Raw genomic sequence first — 27325 nt, forward strand, 5'->3', positions numbered from 1 at the left:
GCCCATGGTTGTCGGGAAGAGATCCATGTCCGCATCAACATGGGGGCAAGGTGCTTTAGGGTAAGGGGGCAGAGCACCCAACCCCCCATGTTGGGGGGATGTGGCCTGGTATGGTTCAGGAGGGGGGGGTGCTCGCTCGCTCCCACCCCCATCCTGGCCAGCCAGGCTGTGTGCTCGGATAAGGGTCTGGTATGGATTTTAGGGGGAACCCCACGCCATTTTTTTCATTTTTTTTACCTGTATTGCCAGGGATCCAACAATACATTACAGCCACAAGCAAGTTTAAATTACACTTTTTCCTTTAGAAATGTCAGTATTGCTACAACAGCAGGCTACAAACATTGCACAAATGCGCTACATAACAGGCACACTAAGCCACCCCCCCCCCCGGCACAATATTTAAAGGAATTTTTCATTTTTATTGATTCACTTTAAGCATTATTAAAATCACTGCTCCTGTTTAAAAAAAAAAAAAAATTGCATTGATTCATGTCCCCCAGGGCAGTACCCAGGTCCCCAAACATTTTCTTGGACCAATAACTTGCATTTAAGCCTTTAAAATTAGGACTTTTGATTTTTCATGTTTGTGTCCCATAGACTTTAATGGAGTTTGCATGTTCGCTAGAACATTTCCTATGTTCGAGATGTTCTGGTGCGAACCGAACAAGGGGGTGTTCGGCTCATCACTATTAGGGACTATACATACTATTCCTCAGTCCATGGGTCCTATTCAAGGATTGATTATATACTAATAAAAAAACAGCTGCTAGTCTCGCTGAAAGAAGCGGTTATTAAGCCCATTACACTTTCTGACCACGCCTCAATAATAATTCAGTTAGAGAGGCTGCCAGAGACATCTGGATAAATTTATTGGAAACTGAACGACTCTCTTATCTAGGATCCCAGGGTAATCGATAAGATAGAACAGAAGCCGGAGGTTTTTTTTGCTATAGACGATACACCAGAAATGTCACGCTCCACCCTTTAGGAGTCACCTAAGGCTTATATAAAGGGGATTCTAATAGGTATAGGAACAAATAAGAAGAGAGAAAAAAACAGATAAGATAAAGTCCCATTTTAGAGAGATTCAGGAGCTGGAGAAACAGACCAGGCCCAAAGGGATCCCAGAGAAGCTGGAATTAAAAAAAAAAAAAAAAGGGGGGGAGCTAGATGCACTCATGGAGCAAGAGACAAATGTGCTTTCCCGTAGTCACCAAGGAGAGGTACCAATGGGGGAACAAGCCTAGTAAATGGCTGGCAAGAGCAGTAAGGGTGAAATAAAACAAATTTCTTTATACCTAAAGTCAAAAATGATAAAGGGGAAATAGTGCATTCATCTACAGAAATCGTTAGGGTATTCCACTCATATTTTAGTCAGCTTTATAACTTGAGACAGAAAGAGGAGGGTAGGGGGGGAAGACAGGACTTGTAGTACAGGAGTGTCTTCGGGGACTAGACCTCCCAACAGTCCCTGAAGAATTTGAACATTTAGAGAGCCCGATTACACAGGAAGAGGTGGTAAGAGCAATGAAGAGCATGTCCTTGAGCAAAAGCCCAGGACCAGATGGGTTTTCAATGTTGTACTACAAAAGGTTCCAGAAACTTCTGGTCCCGTAATTGTGCAACTACTTGAATGGATTGGGAGAGGGGGAGAACTTGTGGGAGGAGTCATTGTTGGCTTACATAGCTCTCATTTTCAAGGAGGGGAAGGACCCAGCATCTCCTACAATTATAGACCTATTTCACTGTTAAATACTGATATAAAGATTTTGCCAAAATAATAGCAGAAAGATTAACATAATTTTTACCAGGATGGATTCATAATGACCAGGTAGGATTTGTGCCAGAAAGGCAGGGGAAGGATAATGGGCTTAATTCAATTTTTTTGTTACATGAAGCAAAAAAAAGAGAGAGGTCTCAGTCATACTCCTGTCGATAGATGCTAAAAAGGCATTTGACAGGGTAGACTGGGGCTTCATATTTCAAACCCTGAGACATCTAGGTATTGGTAACAGGATGATGAGATGTATCTCTGCATTCTTCCATCATCCAAAAATTAGAGTAAACGGTAGTTTATTTCCCACTTTTGAATTATTTAAGCGAACTAGGCAGGGATGTCCCCTCTCCCAATGCTGTTTATAATAGCTCTGAAAACTCTGCTGGCTTTGATCTGTAAAAATGCAGATATCAAATATCAGATGGGTGAAAATGGGAGATAAGGAATATAGGGTCGCCATGTATGCAGACAATGTGCTATTTTTAATTTCTAACCCCAGGATAACTTTACCAATTGTAATGGAAGAATTGGGCCTTTATGGAAAGAAGTCAAACCTTAAAATCAACATGGCTAAGTCAAATATATTGAATATAACCACCCCAAGGGAAGAACTGCAGGCAATATAACCAAAATTCCCCTTTATGTGGTGTACAGAAGAATCGGGATACCTTGGAGTAAAGCTCACTGCATCTAAAAAAAAACATGTATAAGGCTAATTATATCCCAATGCTTAATAAGATTAAGGAGCAGTTGAATCTCTTGGCATAGACCCCTCTCTTGGTTAGGTAGGTAAACGTAAAAATGATTGTTCTGCCTAAGCTAATATATATATTTCAAATTAGTCCAATCACCTTGCCTCAAGAATATTTTAGGATATTAAGATCTATTGTATTAAACTACACATGGGCACATAAGCGCCCTAGAATCTCCTATGCCATGTTGGCGAAGGAGAAAAAGGCCAGGGGGCTAGCAGCACCATATTTTAAAAGGTATTACCAGCATTGCAAGGATAATGGATTGGATGCACAATAAGGGAGATAAAAGTTGAGTAGATATGAAAATGGCACAGAGTAGGGCTGATTTAGGTAAGATGGTATGGATTCTTTGACGACACCGCGATTTAGCTAAGAGCACAAATCCACTAGGAACTAAGATCCACTGACTAGGAACACGTTTAGGGTATGGGATGGTTTGTGCAGGTAACATCACTGGGAATATAATGCACCTTAAATTTCATTAATAGACACAAATTACTTTAAACCAGGGAAAGAGGATCACTTATATTTCGTTAGATGGGAAAAAAGAGGTGATGCAGTTACAGGATGTAATGATAGGGAATAGATTATGCACGTTCTCTGAAATAAGACAAAAATGGGGAAGCATGCCAGTAGATAGATGGAGGTACACATAATTATAACACTTTGCACAATCACTACCACATCAGCTGCGGGGGAAAGATAAGTTAAGGTCAATACAGAAACAATTTAGCTCCCCTCTGTGTGTAAGGCAAAGTACATGTAAAGTATATAAAATACTGGTCAATGAAGCAGAACCTAAATGCCCGTCATATTTAGGGAAATGTGAGATGGAATCAGGAGGCATTCGGGACAAGGAAAGTAGGAGGAAGGTCTTGAGATTAGCTTACTTTTCATGAATAGAAGTTAAGACAATAGAGATGTTCTACAAGCTTTTGGCTAGGCATTATATAACCCTGCAGAGGGTGTGAAGGATAAGATCGGACATCCCCCAGACATGTTGGAGGGGACCCTCGCACACCTGTGGTGGGAATGCATAAAAATACAGCCATACTGGGAGGGGACTATTAGGGCAATTAATCAGATTACAGGGGAAGATATACAGGTGTAACCCTGGAGATGCTTATTCTATGGTACAAAAAAAATGGTACCCCAATAAAGGAATACTCTAGTGCCACATATAATAAATGCAGCTTAATACTGAGATTTTGGCGAAGACCAGAAGTTCCAAGTATGAGAGAATGGGTTGTAAAAGTTGACTGGTTGAGATCTATTGAGGAAACAATGCATATAGTAGAGGATTCTCTGGATAAATATTATATTAATTGGGAGAGGTGGCTGGAGATCAAAAAATCTATGGGGTATGTGAGCATGGTGGATGTCTGAGGTGGTTGGTAGATGCAACCTGCTGATGGGAGGAGTAAATAGGAGGGGGACAATATGGGGAGGAATATATATATTTTTTTGGTAGGGGTTTATAATTGTAATGTGAAATGTTTTGTGTGGTTGGCTAATCATGTGCAAGAGTCTGATATTGTGTATAATGCATGTTAAAACAATAAAAATGAGAATATAAAAAATAAAAAAATAATAGGTTTGTTTGAAACATTGGTGGCCGTGTAAAAGTCCCACAATGAGGTTTACTATAACATTTCAAGGTTTCCCTCTTCTTTAGAGCCTTGTTTAATTAGCTTCTAAATACAGCAGCACTAAACAGGGAAGCACTGAGCCTGACTGAAAAGTTCTTCATCAACACTAAGACACCTAAACAAGGCTCTGAAGAAGAGGGACAACTTGAAACGCGTTAATTGATGTGACCACAAATGCTGTGGATTTTTGCATATGAATTAAGCAGATGATTTTATGATAATGCTATGACACAAGTACAAGCACTATATTCACCTCTATTTTATTCAATTAAAACATTATTGAGGATAATGCGCAAGGCCTAAGCGCCCTCTGTGTTCTTCTATGCTTTCAGTTTATTTGGATTTTCCCAGTCTTTGGAAGGCAGCGAGGTGTACATTATCCACATATACTCACATGTTAAAATAAGAGTCTGATAACATGTTGGGACTTACCTCACAGTGCAGGAGAGTGAACATTGTGATATGCTCCAAATACACTTTTCTCTATATAGTAGCTTTGGGAACTACCCTAATAGCTTGAGGAACTGTATGTTTGCCTTGCATGGACAAGGAGACAGTGGGATTGATTTACTAAAACTGAATAATGCAAATTCTGTTACAGCTGTGCCAATCAGCTTCTAGGCTTTGACAAAAAATCCAGAAGCTGATTGGTTTCTCTGCAGAACTGCACCAGATTTTGCACTCTCTGGTTTTAGCAAATCAACCCCAGTGTTTCTATAGGGTTGAAAGTTTTTATGTTTCACTATTTCTTAACTTGTAATATATAAAGAAATGAGGATAGCATAGGGAAGAAAGGTTGACATATAACTGTTCCATATCATTTTTATAAGCAGCACAACTATTAATTGTAGTCTGAAGTGCTGAGCATTGTACAAAAGGCACATACTGTATAGTAAAAGATGTGTAAAAGATGTATTTTTGTAACACTTTGAAGCTGGCCTCTTTTCTGCATTCTTTGAATTAAGAGCCTTCTCTAACCTATTAAAGAGGGATGCCATTTTTAGGTAATAGTCCCACTTGGTAATCTTCTTATCACTTTTTCAAAAAACTTTTTGCAGAAATGGCATTGCTAACCAACTGTCACTTTTTATTGTACCCTCAGCTCTGGTAGTTAATGCAGTTTTCTACCCCAGCTTGTGGGTCAAATAAGTACAATTTGGATGTGGTGGTGGAATTTCATAGCTTTGCAACATTGCAGATCAACTTTTGAGAAGGAATGTTGCTCTGATTTTCCAAGGTCAGGAGAACATTAACATTCTAGATGCATCTTTACTAGCTCATTTTTTTTTCATAGGCCAAAAAAACATTTTATCTATTATCTGCCCCCTAGATTCTAGACCATTTTAGGGTATGGTACAAAAGTCATTCATCCAGGGTGATGTAAGATGGGTATGATGTAAAAGTTTTGGTCTCTATAAAACACAATGGTTTTGGATCATTTCATCAATATTTTTTTTTAATCTTTATTAACCACGTCTGGACCGGAAGATTTTCCACCTTAATGACCAGGCCATTTTTTGCGATTCGGCACTGTGTTACTTTAATGGACAATTGCGCGGTTGTGTGATGATGTACCCAAATTAAATTGAAGTCCTTTTTTTTCCACAAATAGAGCTTTCTTTTGGTGGTATTTGATCACTTGTGCGATTTTTTTGTGTTCTTCTATGCTTTCAGTTTATTTGGACTTTCCCAATCTTTGGAAGGCAGCGAGGTGTACATTATCCACATATACTCACATGTTAATATAAGAGTCTGATAACATGTTGGGACTTACCTCACAGTGCAGGAGAGTGAACATTGTGATATGCTCCAAATACACTTTTCTCTATATAGTAGCTTTGGGAACTACCCTAATAGATTGAAGTACCCTGCATTGATTCCAGAGAGAACAATGGTCTGCTGTGTTTACAACAGCAGATCGCCATTATCGCGGGTGCCCAGTGGCAATTGCGGCCACTGGCCCCCATGGATCGGCTTGCCCACTGGCGAGTGGGTATGTGCACGCCCCCAGGATCCCTTCCACGGACCGCCGTACAGGTATGGCATTTCGCGGGAACCTGTTGCTGTATATCTGCGGCGGCTGGTTGGCAAGTGGTTAAAATCAAATTAGACTTTAATACAGGATGCAGCCATGACAGTGGAATCATAGAGCATTATGGTTTTTACAAATGGGAGGGCACAACAGAAGCTATTTCTTTTAGGTGCCTTAGTTAAATTTTAAAATGGAACATCGTAACAGGAAATTAGAGGCAGGAGTATGAGTAATCAATGTTCCCCATTTAATATATTTTTATAAAGATTATTTTAGTTCTGGCCTTAATAAAGAAAACATTATACATTTCCAGTAGTGGGTATGAGAGGCTAACAACGCAGTAACACAATTGGAATAGAGGGACCCTGTTGACATTCTATTCCAAAATGCCTAAACAAGGATCTTCATAGCAGGATCACTGGCTATAAATAAAATAACTTTGTATATTTAAAGGTATTGATGAATAATTTTGAAACCACATCAACATAATAAAGCTTATATGAAGTTTTAGTGGCTGGGTATGCATCTATTTAGGGCAGCTGATAAGGCAGCCTGGTCCTGTTGTACTGGGCCCAGGCCTCATCAGCTAATCTGGGGCAGCTCTATTGTTCATTTCTGCCTAAATGAAAACATTGATTTTACAAAACCACAACCCCGCTCCTACTACTATAATTACATTTCCATTAGCCCCATAAAGTCAACAGTGAGGCCCATGAGGTGGGAGCAGAGGAGGACCTTTTTTATTTTTTCAGGGCTAAGACAGATAAAGTCAGTATTGCTGTTCAAACAAAAAAAGTCGGTGCGAAGCACCTGTCTCCTGCGCTCTAAATGGTGTGATCCTCTATCGACCTTGGCCACAATCATGCAGCTACTGAAAACTTTTGACTTGACATCGCTAGATAGCTTCAGCCTTGCAGCCCCTTACAAGACCAGGGTAGCCTAAGACCACTAGAAACAAAAAACAGACAAAAGGGCGCACCGGCCTAGTGCATTATCCTCTAAAAGGTTTATTTAATTAAAAAGGTATAAAAATACTCACAAATGAGTTCTTGGTACAAGCATATCCAAATAGGTAAGTTGCCATCAGCATCAAGATACAGGATGTACCGTCCTCTGAAGCTTGGAAAGGCTTTGAGGAAGAGGCCAAGCCTCGAAATGCGTAAGCCTTTCCAAGCTTCAGAGGACTGTACATCCTGTATCTTGATGCTGATGGCAACTTACCTATTTTGATATGCTTGTACCAAGAACTCGTTTGTGAGTATTTTTATACCTTTTTAATTAAATAAACCTTTTATAGGATAATGCACTAGGCCGCTGCGCCCTTGTGTCTGTTTTTAGTTCCTAACAGTATTGCTGTTCCCCTACCCCTGGTGTGTGTGTGTGTGGCGGGGTTGGAGGTGGGGTTGGGGGGCCCCATCATAAAGGCTGTACGGGGCCTCATGATTTCTAACAGCCACCCTGCATCTACTACAAATAAAAGCTCAAAGTAGGAAGGTTAATCTGAAATGTGATACATCTTATTTAGCTACTAGCTGTATACAATGTCAAGTTATATAAAGGAGGAAGGAAGTGATTGGCGCTGCCTGGTGGGGTGTTATGGGAATGTATACGTAGGGTACTATGCTTCTAGTAGGATATCCTATAGAAGCCTGTGTAATAATTTAATATTGGAATCTGTGTATAATCAACTAAAATCTGATAAATGACAGACCCGTATAAAACCAGAGCGGGTCTATATGTAATTTCTAAAAAATGAAATAAAACCCTATATACGTAACATCAATAAATAAATTTCATACGTACAAAATGTGCAAAGAGAGGTGCAAAAAGTGAATACAAAAGGTGGAGTGCTAGAAAAAAATAAAAATTGATCCAATGTGATCCAATAATAAGTATGTGACCATAAAATGACAATTGGTAAGTATACTATAAAAATTCTTAATAAATATGAGTAAAATAACTAATAACGTATATATGACCATAAAGTGACAATTGATAAGTATGCTCTTAAAAGTGCCAATAAATATAAGTGGAAAAAATTAATGAATAAATAATTGCCAATAAATAAATAAGTGCAAAAAGTGCAAAGGTGAACCAATTCCTTGGTGAATATATCCGTGCCAAACTAGCGGTACCAAAATGAAAAAATACAGACAAAAGGGTCAGATAAAATGATCCAACAAATGGATCCAAGTAAATGTGCCGTCTCGGTGGTTTAAAAGTCCAAAAAGAGTCCTAAATAAGTGAGGTCCATAAATGATGGAAGCATAAAAAGAAGCATAGTACCCTACGTATACATTCCCATAACACCCCACCAGGCAGCGCCAATCACTTCCTTCCTCCTTTATATTTCTTCAAGTGCTCCCCTTCTAGGGTCACATTTTTGAAGTGGGCAGCAGCTAGGTGCGGTGTTCATTTGTACATATATACCCCCCATCCTAAGCGCGGAACTACACACACCCTTATTAATACAATGTCAAGTTAGATTTCCAAACTTATTCTCAAATTTCAACATAACTGTGTAATTGATATTTGTTTTTGTTTCTTTGTAGCATTTGGTATTTTGCAGTTCACAGTATTATATGTCAAAATGCAGCTGCAGCTTTTAAACAGAATCTAAAGTATACACTTTTTTCAAAGAGTGTTTGATTGAGGAAGCCCATTGGGTGACAGACAATAAGGGGGGGGGGGGGTGTGAAGGGTACCCCATAGTTCATCCATGAGATTTCACTTTAAAGAATGATTACCTCTCTCTGTCACTCACCTCTATCGCCTTTCCCATCTGACTCAACTGTCTTCTAGGCACCACATCAATAACTGTTTTAATTTATTGAGCAATGAAAGTTCATTAATGCAGTAGTTACAAAGTCATTACAACCTAATTATTGTTTAATTAGATTATAACTTAAGGGATTACCTACAAAGTAAGTAATGCTTACATAATATCCAGAATTGTGATATTTATAAAAGTGATTGACTGTCATATTACTAAGCCATTTCCATTTTTCTTTTTGATAAATTAAAAGGAGTGAAGGCCTTAAAGGATAACTTCAGAACACACAATTCAACATTAAACATGTTGAACGTTTAGTAGTTTACCTGTGTGTGAATTTATTTTTAGCCTACTGAACTTTATCCAGGACCCTGAATTCACTATATATGGGCTCCCACAATACACAGAACAGGCAAATGCAATAGTTTTGGTAAAAATAAACTGCTAAATACCTTTTCTCATCAGCAGTTAGAGCAGCCATGTGATTTCTATCAGTGTCCAGCAGAGCGCTGGCTAAAGATTGTAGCAGGAGGAGTTTTCATTCTCCCCTGATTATCCTATGAGGCTGCAACCCCCCTGACCCTTTGTATGGACAGTGCGGATTGGCCCTGTGCTGATCACATGCACCCTCCCAAGAAAAAAAAACATCTCTCTAGCAATGAACACCAAACTCAGCATGTACAGCTTGCCCCCAAGGCTCTGTTCTATTTGGAGTTTGTTTGGGGACTGTGGAAGAAGGGGAGGATCAGGGAAGACATGATCAAACAGCCTTTTTACACAATGCGGAGGATTAACCCACAAGCCTGATTTACTGCATATACAGACTGATTTTACTGTTGTGGGTTTAGTAACAATGGTTATATAACAACAAAAAAAAGAAATGCACATCTTTTTGTAGGTAAAAAAGTGCATTTATTTTTTTTTATAATGGAGCCTATAAAGCATTGCACCTGCGATCAGTAGATCATGGGTGCAATGCCAGAATCCTGCAGACTCTCAGGACACTCTCTGCCCATACCTCTGATAGAACTCTGAATGAATGATGTGGCTGTGTGGGTAGAACCCCGCATAGCCTTGCTGTTTTAAAATTGTGACAGTAGGTGCAGAGAGAAGATCCCCTACCCGCTGTCACAGGGAGATGAGATCACTGGGAGAGGATGCAGGAGCTAAAACATGTTAAATGTTCTACCCTAAATATGGGTGGAATGTGTAACATGTTCTAAAGGTGAACCTAGTCTTTAAAGCGTTACTAAACCCAGAACCTGCACTCACTAAATCTGGTCTCCCACAGTACACAGAACATGGAAATGCAATTATTTTAGTAACTATAAACTGCTAAATAACTATCCTCATCAGCAGTATGTAGTAGCCTTGTGACTTGTATCAGTTCTTAGTAAAGCTTGTAGGAGGAGTCATTCTCCCCTGACCCTCTGTCTGGACAGTGCTGATTGGCCTTGTGCTGATCACATGCACTCTCCCAAGAAAAAAAAACAACTCTCTAGCAATGCACACCAAACTGAGCATGTGCAGCCCGTCCCCTAGCTCTGTAAATATCAGGTTATTTTTTGGAGGCCATGAAAGAAGGAGAGGATCAGAGAGACAGGATCAAACAGCCTTCATAGGAAATGCAAGGGATTAACCCCTTAGGTCCCACAGTGAGTAGAACAAGCATGCTTTACTGCATATACACACTGATTTTACTGTTGTGGGTTTAGTAACACTTTAAAGGGCACAAGATCTTCTCTGCAAGTTTGTAGCCTGAAATTTCCTGAAAATGCAGCTGGAAAAAAAAAGTGCTGGAGTTTAAAAACTTTATTTTGTGTAGTTTAAAACATGAAGTGTACATGGCTTTTTAGGTCAGTTTACTAATGATTTTCATCTTTATTGAAGCTATATATTTTATAATAAAATATACTGCTCCATTCTGTAATAATATAAAAAGTGTAAAAAGTGCCCCTAGTACTTTTAATTTATCTATTTTTTTACGTAAAGTATAAAAGTGTTGGAAAATAGCTAAATGCACTGCTGAAATAAATCTATTTATGTACAGGTTTAAAACAAACAATTATTTTTTTTATCCATCTAGGTACCCCGCTAGATACTGTAGAAACACTATATAAGCTGATGATCATTTGGAAAGTATAGCAATAATTTTGCTAAAAAGAAAATTAAATTGTGGTGCTAAGCAGTAAATATTGTTTATCTGATGATGTTTGTTGACCTTGCCCCTTGAAAAAATTCTGTATTTAAACTGTTTTGCAGCCATTTCATTTTCCTAATTAGGACTTATGCAGAAGTATATTCCCCTGTTCTTACATCTGTGTTCCCTGCGCCCCTTCTGCCTAAACAAAAGAACTTCCTTGAAATATCTTGTATACTCCTGCTTTCATTAAGGCAAATAACAGAAACATCCTCTAAAGAAAGAAGGTTCAGGCAGTCTTGCCAGCTGTACCCAGCTGCCCTTTTATTTTAAATTGTAGAGCCTTTACATTGTTATCTTGTCCTATTCAGCTGAGACAAATGGACACTTTAAACATAAGAAGGAAGCAGTTGCGAAGGAACGCTACTTCAGGCTATGTATGACTTTGCCTAGCAAATCAAAAGGCATTTGTTAAAGAACATAAATAACAACAACAAGCATTTGGCTTTCACATGCTACTCTGGAGTCCGGCAGGCACAGGCTACAACTGTAGAATGTGAGGGTGACTGATCAAAACTAATCAACAAATACGTGATTTTTATGCACACTGCAACTGAGGACATGGGAAATAAAATTCATCAACATTTTTGGTATATTCAATATCATGAACTGAGAACAGTTTGATTGGACCCGCAGGGCAACACATTTTTTCTGGTGCTCCCACTAATAGCTTTTTATATACACTGCTCAAAAAAAATTAAAGGAACACTTTGAAAACACATCAGATCTCAATGGGGAAAAATATCATGCTGGATATGGACTGGGTAACCTACAGAGGGCTGAATTCAAAGACACCCTGGAAATCAAATTGAAAAAATTATGCAGCAGGCTAGTCCATTTTGCTGAAATTTAATTTCAGCAACTCAAAATGGTAGTCAGTAGTTTGTATGGCCCCCAAGTGCTTGTATGCATGCCTGACAATATCAGGGCATGCTCCTAATGAGACAACAGATGGTGTCCTGGGGTGTTTCCTCCCAGATCTAGACTAGGGCATCACTGAGCTCCTGAACAGACTAAGGTGCAACCTGGTGGTGTCGGATGGGCAGAAACATAATGTCCCAGAGGTGTTCTATTGGATTTGGGTTAGGCGAGCATGGGGGCCATTCAATGGTATCAGTTCCTTCATCCTTCACGAAACAGGCTTCTCACCACATTAGGCCGGGAATTGATGGTCACCAGGAGGAACCCTGGACCCACTGCACTAGCGTAGGGTCTGACAGTGGGTCCAAGGATTTCATCCTAAAACCTAATGGCAGTCAGGGTGCCATTGTCTAGCCTGTAGAGGTCTGTGTATCCCAACATGGATATGCCTCCCCAGACCATCACTGACCCACCACCAAACCGATCATATATGAGGGGGAAGGGGAATAAAATGGGTAGTTGGAAAGGTACAATGGGATCGGCATATTGGGTATAATATGTAATAATAAATATAAATATCCATAACATAACATTTGTATTAGTTTTAAAGAAGCCGATTACCCAATAGTTTTAGTAGGATAAAACGGGAAGGGGGGGAAAAAGCGGGACTTTGTGTGAGGTGTGTGGAGTCGGTGGGCATGATAGATGATTACAGTCACCTGACATAGGATAGAAGATTTAATATATAGCATATGTACATCTCATAAAATGACATGAACAAAACATGCATGATGCATAAGGTTACATACATGTGACATACAGTCAAAGAAGCAATGAGAAACATCTTGGATGCAGAATCACACAAAATTTGTGAAACATACAGTGGGAAAGAGGTCATTGACGATATATTGTGTAAAGTCCAAATATAAAATATTATAGGGGGGCACATCTATATTAGGCTCGACGCATTTCGTGGGGATTCCCACTCATCAGGAGCAGATGCATCTCAAATTAGTATTAAAATGGGGTCAGTCTAAAAGAGGATAGTATGGGCAGTAATCCAAGAGCCAAGAAGTCTACTCCGGGAGCTGTAGGGGCCCACACCACGGCCCAGGTGCGTGCCAGATAAACATTCCAGGGTGCATGTAGATAGTCAGGGCATTAAATTGTGATGTCATAGATGTTAATCTCCAGTGATTTCTATAAAGGTAAAAATGTGAGTTAATATATAAGTGTTCGCTGGTGCTACAGTGATAAAATATAAAATATGAAAATATAATTAAATATATAAAAATAAGGAGATAAATCTGTGCCTGTGTAAATATAGTTGGTCTAAATGATGAAAAATAGGAACCCATCAATAGTGAAGTGGAGAATGGATAATTGCAGACTATTCCCCGAGGGGGGATCAAGGCAGATATAACCGTGACAAAGCGTGTGAAGTTCAAACATAAAAAAACAAAAAAGTGAAGAAAAAAATAAAAAAATAAAAAATATTCAAGGTGTTGAAACAAAGAAATGTTATAGGGAGGCACCTGGTAACGGCCATAAGTGGGGCTCCTAGCGTCACGTCTGCGCTCAGAAAGTGGAGGTGGTGTATCCGTATCCACGGCCAGGAAATTGTCCTGGGTAGTGGTACGGATCACCTCCCTTATGTTTGGGAGCGAGAATGGCAATCACGTGCCGACGCAATGACGCCACACGTGATGGTACGGAAGACAAAGCGGGGATCCGTCCAGATTCCCGCACCCGATCAGGGGCGAAGGGAAAAGAGGGAGGGCCCCGAAGTGTCTCGCAGCTCCCGGATAAAGGCAACAGACTAAGGTTTTGCCTTTATCCGGGAGCTGCGAGACACTTCGGGGGCCCTCCCTCTTTTCCCTTCGCCCCTGATCGGGTGCGGGAATCTGGACGGATCCCCGCTTTGCCTCGGCGCCACGTCTTCCGTACCGTCACGTGTGACACCAATTAGTGGTGTCATTGCGTCGGCACGTGATTGCCATTCTCGCGCCCAAACATAAGGGAGGTGATCCGTACCACTCCCCAGGACAATTTCCTGGCCGTGGATACGGATACACCACCTCCACTTTCTGAGCGCAGACGTGACGCTAGGAGCCCCACTTATGGCCGTTACCAGGTGCCTCCCTATAACATTCCTATGTTTCAACACCTTGAATATTTTTTATTTTTTTATTTTTTTCTTCACTTTTCTTCACGGTTATATCTGCCTTGATCCCCCCTCGGGGAATAGTCTGCAATTATCCATTCTCCCCTTCACTATTGATGGGTTCCTATTTTTCATCATTTAGACCAACTATATTTACACAGGCACAGATTTATCTCCTTATTTTTATATATTTAATTATATTTTCATATTATATATTTAATCACTGTAGCACCAGTGAACACTTATATATTAACTCACATTTTTACCTTTATAGAAATCACTGGAGATTAACATCTGTGACATCACAATTTAATACCCTGACTATCTACATGCACCCTGTAATGGTTCTCTGGCCCGCACCTGGGCCGTGGTGTGGGCCCCTACAGCTCCCGGAGTAGACTTCTTGGCTCTTGGATTACTGCCCATACTATCCTCTTTTAGACTGACCCCATTTTAATACTAATTTGAGATGCATCTGCTCCTGATGAGTGGGAATCCCCACGAAACGCGTCGAGCCTAATATAGATGTGCCCCCCTTTAATTTTATATTTGGACTTTACACAATATATCGTCAATGACCTCTATCCCAATGTATATTTCACCAATTTTGTATGATTCTGCATCCAAGATGTTTCTCATTGCTTCTTTGACTGTATGTCACATGTATGTAACTTTATGCATCATGCATGTTTTGTTCATGCCATTTTATGAGATGTACATATGCTATAGATTAAATCTTCTATCCTATGTCAGGTGACTGTAATCATCTATCATGCCCACCGACTCCACACACCTCACACAAAGTCCCGCTTTTTCCCCCCCTTCCCGTTTTATCCTACTAAAACTATTGGGTAATCGGCTTCTTTAAAACTAATACAAATGTTATGTTATGGATATTTATATTTATTATTACATATTATACCCAATATGCCGATCCCATTGTACCTTTCCAACTACCCATTTTATTCCCCTTCCCCCTGATATATATCTAATTAGGGATGGAGGCAATTAGCCTTGGATGGACATTGTCTCATTTAAAGTCCCAATTGTCTTGTCACTGTGTTTGTTTTTGTTTTCGTTTGTCCTTTGTCTCTTGTTCATGCATTTAACCAAACCGATCATGCTGAGCGATGTTACAGGCAGCACAAGGTTTTCCACGGATTCTCCAGACCCGTTCACATCTGTCACATGTGCTCTGGGTGAAACTGCTCTTATCTGTGAAAAGCACAGGGCACCAATGGTGGACCTGCCAATTCTGTTGTTCAATGGCAAATGCCAATCGAGCTTCACGGTGCCTGGCAGTAAGCACAGGGCCGACTAGAGGATGTCGGGCCCTCAGGCCACCTGTCACGGAACCATGAACCAGACGTACAACAACAGATAAGTGAAAATAAGACAGCTTTATTGAAAAACAAGCTATAAAGCAAAAGTCCAAACGGATGGCGAAACCGATGCAGAGTCTTTGCGAAGCCAGGGGTCAGGAACCAGCAGGGTAGTCAGACGAAGCCAGGATCAGGAACCAACAGGGTAGTCAGACGAAGCCAGGATCAGGAACCAACAGGGTAGTCAGACGAAGCCAGGAACAGGAACCAGAAGTAGCAGCAGTCTTAGTAGCATGTGAACACAGGAGGACCAAGCAGGGAACTGAAGCCACAGACCTCCTATATATATATGAGCTAGGCATCCAGCTCCTCCCAGTGGGAAGGAGGAGCCGCAGGGTGGGAGGCTACAAGAAACCCAGAAACCAAGATGGCCGCCAGCACATGTCAAACGAAGGAGAACAGCAAGAAGGTAAGACCATGACAGTACCTCCCCCTCAAGGGCCCCTCCTCCGCGGAGTAAAGAACGGTTTCTGAGGGAAGCGTGCGTGGAAGGCTCGGAGCAAGGCAGGAGCATGGACATCTGCGGAGGGAACCCAGGAACGCTCCTCTGGACCATAACCACGCCAATGAACCAAAAACTGCACCCGACCGCGGACCAGGCGTGAGTCCAGGATATTGCTCACCTCATACTCCTCACGATTGCCCACTCGGACCGGACGAGGCCGAGGAACCAAGGAAGTGAAACGATTACACACCAGAGGCTTCAACAGGGAGACATGAAACACGTTGGAGATCCGCATGCCAGGAGGAAGCGCAAGGGCATAGGCTACCGGGTTTACCCTGGAAGCACTCGGAAGGGACCAACAAAGCGAGGCGCCAGCTTGGGAGTGGGCACTCGAAGGTTGAGGTTGCGGGTGGACAACCATACACGGTCTCCGGCCTGGTAGGAAGGAGCAGGCGCTCGTCTGCGATCAGCCTGGAGTCTCTGGCGCTGCGCAGAGACCTCAAGGGACTTCTGGATCTGTACCCAAGAAGCACGTAGGACGGAAAGGTGATCCTCCACAGCCGGAATATCCTGGGGAGAGAATACCTCCGGTAACACGGCAGGTTGGAACCCATAGTTGGCCATGAAGGGAGACGTCCCAGAGGAAGAGTTCACCGCCGTGTTCCTGGCAAACTCAGCCCAAGGCAGGAGGTCAACCCAATTGTCTTGGTGATCGGAGACATAGCAACGAAGGAATTGCTCCAAGGCCTGATTGGATCGTTCTGCGGCCCCATTGGACTGAGGGTGGTAGGCCGAGGAGAAGGAGAGATGAATCCCCAACTGGGAGCAAAAGGCGCGCCAGAACCTGGACACAAACTGACTCCCCCGATCCGACACAATCTCCTTGGGCAAACCGTGCAACCGGAAGACCTCCCTGGCAAAAATCGTGGCCAACTCCTGTGCAGAGGGTAACCTCTTGAGAGGAACACAGTGACACATTTTGGAAAACCGATCCACAATCATGAGAATGACCGTATGGCCTCGGGATGCAGGGAGGTCCACAATGAAATCCATCCCCAGGTGTGACCATGGGCGCTCCCCGGTGGCTAAGGGTTGCAGAAGGCCCAACGGAAGGTGCCGAGGGGACTTACTCTGGGCACAAACGGAGCATGCCGCTACATATGCGGCGATGTCGGAACGTAGGGAAGGCCACCAGAACAGACGTGAAACAGCCCAGGACAGCTGATTCTTTCCAGGATGCCCCGCGGTCTTGGAGTTATGGTAGGTTCGCAACAACCGAGTGCGCAACTCCTCAGGCACAAAACATCTGCCGTTGGGTCTCCCAGAGGGAGCACCAGATTGAGCCGCCAAAATCTGCTCACCCAGGGGAGAGGTCAGGCTGGTGCGAATGGCAGCCAGGATCTGATTCGGAGGTATGACCGAAGTCGGAATCGGCTCCTCCCTGGACAGGTCGGAGTACTGCCGTGATAAGTAGTGTTGAGCGAACACGGACTGTATTATTCGTGTTCGTACCGAATAATTGGATTTTTTGTACCCGAACATGGACACGGACACTTTACTGTATGTTCGGGTAAAAATCCGTGTTCGGTCGTTTTATTTCCGGGTTTTGCATGCTTTGGCGCTCTTTTCATGGCGGGCTTTCAACAGCCAATCAACAATCGTTTAACTGGTGTGCCTTAAGCCATCCCAGCCATGCCTGCAAATGTCTCAGTAGCTGTGATTGGCCGTCTGAAGCATGTGACCAAGTCTTTATAAGTTCGAGGCAGCCGCAGCGGCGTCATTATGCTGCTTAGATTCAGGGACAGAGCACACATCAACGTGCTGGCTGCTGATTAGGGAAAGATAGGCAGGAAAAAACCATTTGTGTCCGGATAGAATTGAGGGACAGGTCGGAGTGTTTAGGCAGGGCGAGTTGTAGGCATTTTAGGGATAGAGTCTGCTGAATTATAGGGTCAGTGTCTTCTACAAACTACAATCGATATTGCTGTGTGGGGGGTGGGGTCTGCACTCAATCCTGATCTACGATCTCTTCTCAATCCTGTTAGGGACAGAGTCTGCTGAATTTTAGGGAAACTGTGTTCTACAAACTACAATCGATATTGCTGTGTGGTGTGGGATTGGAGATAGGCAGGTGTCAGTGATCCACATCCATTTTTCTGTGTGTGAGCTGCAGTGAACACAATCTTTTTGGGCTGCAGTGAACACAATCTTTTTGGGCTGCAGTGAACACAATCTTTTTGGGCTGCAGTGAACACAATCTTTTTGGGCTGCAGTGAACACAATCTTTTTGGGGTGCAGTGAACAAAATCTTTTTGGGGTGCAGTGAACACAATCCTTTTTGGTGTGCAGTGAACACAATCTTTGTGGGGTGCAGTGAACAAAATCCTTTGTGGGGTGCAGTGAACACAATCTTTTTGGGGTGCAGTGAACAAAATCCTTTTTGGGGTGCAGTGAACAACATCCTTTTTGGGGTGCAGTGAACACAATCTTTTTGGGGTGCAGTGAACAAAATCCTTTGTGGGGTGCAGTGAACACAATCTTTTTGGGGTGCAGTGAACACAATCTTTTTGGGGTGGAGTGAACAACATCCTTTTTGGGGTGCAGTGAACAAAATCCTTTTTGGGGTGCAGTGAACAAAATCATTTTTGGGGTGCAGTGAACACAATCTTTTTGGGGTGCAGTGAACACAATCTTTGTGGGGTGCAGTGAACACAATCTTTTTGGGGTGGAGTGAACAACATCCTTTTTGGGGTGCAGTGAACAACATCCTTTTTGGGGTGCAGTGAACACAATCTTTTTGGGGTGCAGTGAACACAATCTTTGTGGGGTACAGTGAACAGAATCTTTGTGGGGTGCAGTGAACACAATCTTTGGGGGGTACAGTGAACACAATCTTTGTGAGGTGCAGTGAACACAATCTTTGTGGGGTGCAGTGAACACAATCATTGTGGGGTGCAGTGAACTCAATCTTTGTGGGGTACAGTGAACACAATCTCATACTTCTGAAGGTTTGAGGGTGCTGCCTGTTCCATACTCCCCCTACTCCTCATCTAGCCTTTTAGGGGTACAAACAATAGTAATTGGGGCCTAGTGTGGTTGTGTACGTGTGATATACATACACTTTTTTGGGATCATATTTTCTATTCCGCTATTTAATCAAAAACCTTTGGGGATCAGTTAAATTGGGGGATAGTCTGTGTTGGTACGTGTGAGAGAGATCCACCTTTCCAAGTTGTTGGGGTTCATCTCATACTTCTGAAGGTTTGAGGGTGCTGCCTGTTCCATACTCCCCCTACTCCTAGCCTTTTAGGGGTACAAACAATAGTAATTGGGGCCTAGTGTGGTTGTGTACGTGTGATATACATACACTTTTTTGGGATCATATTTTCTATTCCGCTATTTAATCAAAAACCTTTGGGGATCAGTTAAATTGGGGGATAGTCTGTGTTGGTACGTGTGAGAGAGATCCACCTTTCCAAGTTGTTGGGGTTCATCTCATACTTCTGAAGGTTTGAGGGTGCTGCCTGTTCCATACTCCCCCTACTCCTAGCCTTTTAGGGGTACAAACAATAGTAATTGGGGCCTAGTGTGGTTGTGTACGTGTGATATACATAAACTTTTTTGGGATCATATTTTCTATTCCGCTATTTAATCAAAAACCTTTGGGGATCAGTTAAATTGGGGGATAGTCTGTGTTGGTACGTGTGAGAGAGATCCACCTTTCCAAGTTGTTGGGGTTCATCTCATACTTCTGAAGGTTTGAGGGTGCTGCCTGTTCCATACTCCCCCTACTCCTAGCCTTTTAGGGGTACAAACAATAGTAATTGGGGCCTAGTGTGGTTGTGTACGTGTGATATACATACACTTTTTTGGGATCATATTTTCTATTCCGCTATTTAATCAAAAACCTTTGGGGATCAGTTAAATTGGGGGATAGTCTGTGTTGGTACGTGTGAGAGAGATCCACCTTTCCAAGTTGTTGGGGTTCATCTCATACTTCTGAAGGTTTGAGGGTGCTGCCTGTTCCATACTCCCCCTACTCCTCTTCTAGCCTTTTAGGGGTACAAACAATAGTAATTGGGGCCTAGTGTGGTTGTGTACGTGCGAGATACATACACTTTTTTTGATCATATTTCCTATTCCGCTATTCAATAAAAACCTTTGAGGATCAATTGAATTGCGGGATAGTCTGTGTCGGTACGTGTGAGAGAGATCCACCTTTCCAAGTTGTTGGGGTTCATCTCATACTTCTGAAGGTTTGAGGGTGCTGCCTGTTCCATACTCCCCCTACTCCTCATCTAGCCTTTTAGGGGTACAAACAATAGTAATTGGGGCCTAGTGTGGTTGTGTACGTGTGATATACATACACTTTTTTTGGATCATATTTTCTATTCCGCTATTTAATCAAAAACCTTTGGGGATCAGTTAAATTGGGGGATAGTCTGTGTTGGTACGTGTGAGAGAGATCCACCTTTCCAAGTTGTTGGGGTTCATCTCATACTTCTGAAGGTTTGAGGGTGCTGCCTGTTCCATACTCCCCCTACTCCTAGCCTTTTAGGGGTACAAACAATAGTAATTGGGGCCTAGTGTGGTTGTGTACGTGTGATATACATACACTTTTTTGGGATCATATTTTCTATTCCGCTATTTAATCAAAAACCTTTGGGGATCAGTTAAATTGGGGGATAGTCTGTGTTGGTACGTGTGAGAGAGATCCACCTTTCCAAGTTGTTGGGGTTCATCTCATACTTCTGAAGGTTTGAGGGTGCTGCCTGTTCCATACTCCCCCTACTCCTAGCCTTTTAGGGGTACAAACAATAGTAATTGGGGCCTAGTGTGGTTGTGTACGTGTGATATACATACACTTTTTTGGGATCATATTTTCTATTCCGCTATTTAATCAAAAACCTTTGGGGATCAGTTAAATTGGGGGATAGTCTGTGTTGGTACGTGTGAGAGAGATCCACCTTTCCAAGTTGTTGGGGTTCATCTCATACTTCTGAAGGTTTGAGGGTGCTGCCTGTTCCATACTCCCCCTACTCCTAGCCTTTTAGGGGTACAAACAATAGTAATTGGGGCCTAGTGTGGTTGTGTACGTGTGATATACATACACTTTTTTGGGATCATATTTTCTATTCCGCTATTTAATCAAAAACCTTTGGGGATCAGTTAAATTGGGGGATAGTCTGTGTTGGTACGTGTGAGAGAGATCCACCTTTCCAAGTTGTTGGGGTTCATCTCATACTTCTGAAGGTTTGAGGGTGCTGCCTGTTCCATACTCCCCCTACTCCTCATCTAGCCTTTTAGGGGTACAAACAATAGTAATTGGGGCCTAGTGTGGTTGTGTACGTGCGAGATACATACACTTTTTTTGATCATATTTCCTATTCCGCTATTCAATAAAAACCTTTGAGGATCAATTGAATTGCGGGATAGTCTGTGTCGGTACGTGTGAGAGAGATCCACCTTTCCAAGTTGTTGGGGTTCATCTCATACTTCTGAAGGTTTGAGGGTGCTGCCTGTTCCATACTCCCCCTACTCCTCATCTAGCCTTTTAGGGGTACAAACAATAGTAATTGGGGCCTAGTGTGGTTGTGTACGTGTGATATACATACACTTTTTTTGGATCATATTTTCTATTCCGCTATTTAATCAAAAACCTTTGGGGATCAGTTAAATTGGGGGATAGTCTGTGTTGGTACGTGTGAGAGAGATCCACCTTTCCAAGTTGTTGGGGTTCATCTCATACTTCTGAAGGTTTGAGGGTGCTGCCTGTTCCATACCCCCCCTACTCCTCATCTAGCCTTTTAGGGGTACAAACAATAGTAATTGGGGCCTAGTGTGGTTGTGTACGTGCGAGATACATACACTTTTTTTGATCATATTTCCTATTCCGCTATTCAATAAAAACCTTTGAGGATCAATTGAATTGCGGGATAGTCTGTGTCGGTACGTGTGAGAGAGATCCACCTTTCCAAGTTGTTGGGGTTCATCTCATACTTCTGAAGGTTTGAGGGTGCTGCCTGTTCCATACTCCCCCTACTCCTCATCTAGCCTTTTAGGGGTACAAACAATAGTAATTGGGGCCTAGTGTGGTTGTGTACGTGCGAGATACATACACTTTTTTTGATCATATTTCCTATTCCGCTATTCAATAAAAACCTTTGAGGATCAATTGAATTGCGGGATAGTCTGTGTCGGTACGTGTGAGAGAGATCCACCTTTCCAAGTTGTTGGGGTTCATCTCATACTTCTGAAGGTTTGAGGGTTCTGCCTGTTCCATACCCCCCCTACTCCTCATCTAGCCTTTTAGGGGTACAAACAATAGTAATTGGGGCCTAGTGTGGTTGTGTACGTGTGATATACATACACTTTTTTTGGATCATATTTTCTATTCCGCTATTCAATAAAAACCTTTGAGGATCAATTGAATTGCGGGATAGTCTGTGTCGGTACGTGTGAGAGAGATCCACCTTTCCAAGTTGTTGGGGTTCATCTCATACTTCTGAAGGTTTGAGGGTGCTGCCTGTTCCATACTCCCCCTACTCCTCATCTAGCCTTTTAGGGGTACAAACAATAGTAATTGGGGCCTAGTGTGGTTGTGTACGTGTGATATACATACACTTTTTTTGGATCATATTTTCTATTCCGCTATTCAATAAAAACCTTTCTAGGGCAAGATCTTAAATTACAGAAATATGAGGAGACCGTCAAATAAGGGCCGTGGCCTGGGTCGTGGTGCTGCTGGTAGAGCTCCTGTTGCAAGGAGAGGACATGGTCGATCTGTGCCAGCTACACACACAAGTGAAACACCTTCCTCAAGTGTGAGTAGGCGACAGAACCTGCATCAGTATTTGGTAGGGCATCAAACGCCCCTAGAAGTGATGAGGCCAGAACAAGTTGAGGCGATAGTAGATTGGTTTGCTGCTGACAGTGCCTCCAGTTCCTTCACATTGTCTCCCACCCAGTCTACTGCAGAAAGGTCAGAGTTGGCACCTGCAGCCAATGTCCAACCGTCTTTCACCTCACCCCCTTGCAAATCAGGCCAGCAGTCTGAGCCCCAAGCCATACAGCAGTCTCTTATTCTTTTTGAGGACTCTGTCAGCAGGGTTTCCCAGGGCCATCCACCTAGCCCTGCCCCAGAAGTGGAAGAGATTGAGTGCAGCGATGCCCAACCACTTATTTCTCAAGATGAGTACATGCAAGGATCATCGCAGCACGTCTCCGATGATGACGAAACGCAGGTGCCAACTGCTGCGGCGTTCAGCATTGTGGAGACCGACAAGGAGGGCAGGGGTGAAGACTGGGTGGAAGATGATGTGGAGGACGATGAGGTCCTCGACCCCACATGGAATGAACGTCATGCAGGTGACCTGAGTAGTTTGGAGGAAGAGGCGGTGGTCGCACAGAGCCACCAGCACAGCAGAAGAGGGAGCAGGGTGCAGAAGCGGAGCGGCCGTGCCCTAGACACTACGCCCGCTACTGCCCAACGCAGCAAGGGAACGAGCGCACCAAAGTCAGCTCAAAGGAGTTCTCTAGCGTGGAAGTTCTTTAGAAAATGTGCTGATGACAGGACACGAGTGGTTTGCACCCTGTGCAATCAGAGCTTGAAGCGAGGCATGAACCTTCTCAACCTGAGCACAACCTGCATGATCAGGCATCTAAGTGCAAAGCACGAGCTGCAGTGGAGTACACACCTTCAAAACCAAGAAACGTCTCTGGCTCATCCTGCTTCCTCTTCTGCTGCAGTCTCGGCCGCTCCAGCCACATCTGTAGTGATACCGGCACCTGCCACCCCGCAAACAGACGATCTGTCAGCAACACCACCACCTGGGTCACCAACAACCATCTCCACAATGTCCCGTGGAAGCGTTCAGCTTTCCATCTCCCAAACACTTGAGAGGAAGAGGAAGTACCCCCCTACCCACCCGCGATCCCTGGCCCTGAATGCCAGCATTTCAAAATTATTGGCCTTTGAAATGCTGTCATTCCGTCTGGTGGAGACGCACAGTTTTAAAAACCTTATGTCGGTGGCTGTCCCACAGTACGTCGTGCCCAGCCGCCACTACTTTTCCAGGCAAGCCATCCCTTCCCTGCACAACCAAGTGGGGGAAAATATCAGGTGTGCACTGCGCAACGCCATCTGTGCCAAGGTCCACCTAACTACGGATACGTGGACCAGTAAGCACGGTCAGGGGCGTTATATCTCCCTAACGGCACACTGGGTAAATGCAGTGGCGGATGGGCCTGAGGCGGATAGCAATTTGGCGCATGTCCTTCCACCACCGAGGATTGCAGGGCGCTTCAGTTTGCCTCCTGTTCGTAACTCCTCCTACTCCGCTTCCTCATCCTCTACCGCCTCCTCATCCGGACAGCGTAACACCTTCACCACCAACTTCAGCACGGCCAGGGGTAAACGACAGCAGGCAGTTTTACAACTTGCCTGTTTGGGGGACAAACCACACACCGCGCAGGAGTTGTGGAGGAGCATGGAACAGCAGACAAATGAGTGGTTGCTGCCAGCGAGCCTCAAGCCCGGCCTGGTGGTGTGTGATAACGGGCGAAATCTCATAGCAGCTCTGGGCCTAGCCGGTTTGACGCACATCCCTTGCCTGGCGCATGTGCTGAATTTGGTGGTGCAGAGGTTCCTTAAAAACTACCCCGATATGTCAGAGCTGCTGCAGAAAGTGCGGGCCGTTTGTGCGCACTTTCGGCGTTCTCACCCTGCTGCTGCTCGCCTGGCAGCGCTGCAGCGTAACTTCGGCCTTCCCGCTCACCGCCTCATATGTGACGTGCCCACAAGGTGGAACTCCACCTTGCACATGCTGGAAAGACTGTGCGAGCAGCAGCAGGCCATAGTGGAGTTTCAGCTGCAGCACGCACGCGTGAGTCGCTCTGCGGAACAGCACCACTTCACCACCAATAACTGGGCCTCCATGCGAGACCTGTGTGCCTTGTTGCGCTGTTTTGAGTACTCCACCAACATGGCCAGTGGCAATGACGCCGTTCTCAGCTTAACTATCCCACTTCTATGCCTCCTTGAAAAAACAATTCGGGCGATGATGGAAGAGGATGTGGCACAGGATGAGGAGGAGGAGGAGGATGAAGAGGTAACATTTCCAAGGCTTTCAGGGCAGTCATTCGCAAGGGGCTCCGAGGGTGGGTTCCTGCACACGCAAACGCCAGGGACGCAATTGTCCAGCAGGGGCACAGTTCTGGAGGATGAGGAGGATGAGGAGGAGGAGGAGCTGGAGGAGGAGATGGAACCATGTTCACAGCAGGGTGGCACCCAGGCCAGCTCATGGCCATCACTGGTGCGTGGCTGGGGGGATACAGAGGACACGGACGATACACCTCCCACAGAGGACAGCCTTTCGTCGCCTCTGGGCAGCCTGGCACACATGAGCGATTACATGCTGCAGTGTCTCCACAACGACCGCCGAGTTGCCCACATTCTAACTTGTGCTGATTACTGGGTGGCCACGCTGCTGGATCCCCGTTACAAGGACAACGTACCGTCCTTAATTCACTCACTGGAGCGCGATCGCAAGATGCGCGAGTACAAGCGCACGCTGGTAGACGCCATGCTGCTGGCATTCCCATCTGACAGCGGGGCCACAGTGGAAGCACAAGGCAGAGGAGGAGGAGGAGGAGGTCGCCAACGCAACCAGGGCACCGCCAGCACCTCAGAAGGCAGGGTTAGCATGGCCGAAATGTGGAAAAGCTTTGTCAGCACGCCACAACAAACAGCAGCACCAGCAGCTCAGATGGAACGTCTTAGCAGGAGGCAGCATTTTACCAACATGGTGGAGCAGTATGTGTGCACACGCCTACATGTAGTGAATGACGGGTCTGCCCCCTTCAACTTCTGGGTCTCCAAATTGGGCACATGGCCTGAGCTTGCCCTTTACGCCTTGGAGGTGCTGGCGTGCCCTGCAGCCAGTGTATTATCTGAACGGGTATTTAGCACGGCTGGGGGCGTTATAACAGACAAGCGCAGCCGCCTGTCCAGAGACAATGTGGACAAGCTCACGTTCATTAAAATGAACCAGGCATGGATCCCACGGACTTTTCCGTACCTTATGCAGAATAGCAATGGATACCGACCTTACCCACCCATTGTTCCATTTTTGCTCTTTCTCACTCTTTTGGGGTGTACCCTCATTTAAAATTTTTGAAAAGAAGCAGTGTTGGCTACCTCGTCCTCCTCCTCAGGGCCAGATTAATGTAGGGGCTATTGGAGCTGCAGCTCCAGGCCCCTACCTTTTATATAGGCCCCGGGTTGGCCATATTCACTGTTACCGCTCTTCTGTCACTTGTAAACACAGAAGTCTGGCTTCTATGCTCGCTTCCCCAGGCAGCACCCTCAGAACCTCCCCACACAGCGTGAAGGCCGGACAAGGAGGGACAGTTGGCGATGCATGGATGTGTTTATGGGCTTCAGAGACAGCATCCCATGTTGAATTAGGCATGCATGGCTGCACCCTTCCTCCTCTGGGTGCATGGCAAGGCACGGCCCTTAAGGCCCTTCAAAATCCTCAGCACCAAGCCCATGATGCTGTTAATCCGGCCCTGGTCCTCCTCCACCGCCGCTTCCACCTACACCGCCCATAGGTGTGCGCAGCCTATTGCATTAAGGTGTGCACCCCAAAGTTGAAATACACATGCATGTGTTTGCCAGCAGGGAGAGTAATGTATCGGGGCCATGTACCTGTAGGCAAGGAGAAATAGAGCAGAGCAGGTCCCAGGGAGATCTTTCCCATCTCCTCACTGGCAATGCTATGTGCCCTAGGTGATTAGGGTGTGCCCAGGCACACCCAGCACACCCTGTGCGCACGCCTATGTCACCGCCACATCCACCACCACCTCAACCTCCCTCCTACTCCATATGGGCCTCGTCCTTCAGAGATGAAGAAGAACATTGTTTTATTTTTCTGTTTTTTTTTTGTTGTTTTAAGTTATTTCCCTATCCACATTTGTTTGCAGAGCACTTGCCATGCTCTTAATTACGTTTTGCTGCCATTTGCAGCACTCTAGCCCTTTCCTTTGGTGTTTTAGAGCCATTTTAGTGCCTTAAAGTTCGGGTCCCCATTGACTTCAATGGGGTTCGGTGTCCGGGAAAAGTTCGGTAAAAGTCCGGGACACGGACCCGGACTTTTTTTTAAAGTTCGGCCGAACCCGTCGAACACGGACATCTAGGTGTTCGCTCAACCCTAGTGATAAGGCATCAGCCCTGATGTTCTTGGAACCGGGTAGGTAGGAGACCACGTAATTAAAACGTGACAAG

Source organism: Pelophylax lessonae (genome assembly GCF_965119305.1).
Source record: "Pelophylax lessonae genome assembly, chromosome: 9".
In the NCBI taxonomy this organism is placed as follows: domain Eukaryota; kingdom Metazoa; phylum Chordata; class Amphibia; order Anura; family Ranidae; genus Pelophylax; species Pelophylax lessonae.